The sequence below is a fragment of the Astatotilapia calliptera genome, chromosome 22 (assembly GCF_964374335.1).
Source record: "Astatotilapia calliptera chromosome 22, fAstCal68.1, whole genome shotgun sequence".
NCBI lineage: Eukaryota > Metazoa > Chordata > Actinopteri > Cichliformes > Cichlidae > Astatotilapia > Astatotilapia calliptera.
The window spans coordinates 27,527,207-27,528,288 of record NC_137442.1 but is presented as its reverse complement, the minus strand read 5'-3'; the positions used below and the strand labels follow the sequence as shown (position 1 = coordinate 27,528,288).

General features: G+C 47.1%; 1 long non-coding RNA gene across 1 annotated transcript; it reads right to left on the bottom strand.

Annotated features, from left to right (window-relative positions):
• Window positions 1-241: 241 nt before the first annotated feature.
• On the bottom strand, window positions 242-833 carry LOC145423563 (uncharacterized). Its single transcript, XR_013904610.1, has 2 exons — window positions 499-833; window positions 242-419 (listed from the first exon to the last, which is right to left on the bottom strand). It is a non-coding gene; the product is annotated as an uncharacterized LOC145423563 (long non-coding RNA).
• Between the last annotated feature and the right edge of the window lie 249 nt (window positions 834-1,082).

The window sequence follows — 1,082 nt, the reverse complement described above, 5'->3', positions numbered from 1 at the left end:
CACCTGATTAAAACCACGGTGAAGCCTACAGCAGATGGGTCTTAAAAGGGTGCATTTTTTTAGTTCTGTTTTTGTGTGCAAGAGAAAAAATCCACTGGGGTTACAGCTCAACCATTTCATTTACAGAGCTGCAAACATATCAACAGCACCCATCATCAGCCACTTCCTAATACCAAATATTTGTCACGGTCTGGGTGGCAGACCGTGGGGGATGTTGGAGAAAAGGACCCAAATGCTGGACTTAGTGCAATGAACAGTGCATTTATTTACAGTGGGGGTAAATGTACACCACGCAATAAGTCTCCAGAGTGCTCCCTCAACTCCTGTGTTGTGCCTTCTCCCAAGTGCTGGTATTCCGTGCTCTCTGCCCCTGTGCCTACGCACACCCTGTGCGTCCTGCAGTCCCGTGTTCCGCTCTCCTGAGGAAAAAACAACAGACGCAGCCGTTATGGCACCAACTCCAGCAGGCATACACTTAACAGTACTTGAGACACTGACATGGAGTCTAACTCAACGATCCTGCGCCGGAGGAAGCTCCATCGCTCTGTTAAGTAGCTCCCCCGACGAGCCCGATCAGAAGCAGGTGTGTGAGAACCTAGGCGTGACCGGCAGCCCGCAGGGCCACGCCCATCAGGCCTGCAGGTGGCTGTCCTTCATCCTTCAGTCACACCCGCAGACACCCACACCCACACACCAGCATGAAACACAAGAGCACAGTGCAGCAAACATACATCCAATACACTAATAACAATAATAATAACAATAACAACAATAACAATAATGGTCCATACTGTTCACGAACCCCGAGTCCCCGGAACCGGGTCCGTGACAATATTCTTCAATGTTATTTACTTAAGCACACATTCTGGTGACTCAGTATACATTTACTGACTGGGTTGGGTCTCTCATTCCCTGTTGAGTAAAATCAAAGAAAACAGACTCAAATTACAATCAAATGAGCTTCTATGCTTTTCAGCAGCAGAAATGTGGCGGTCTGGAGAGTTCTTCAGATTTAAGAGCTAAGATTATACTATTCATTGTGGCCATTTTTATTGGAAGTTAATTTACCGGCAAGGTAAGTG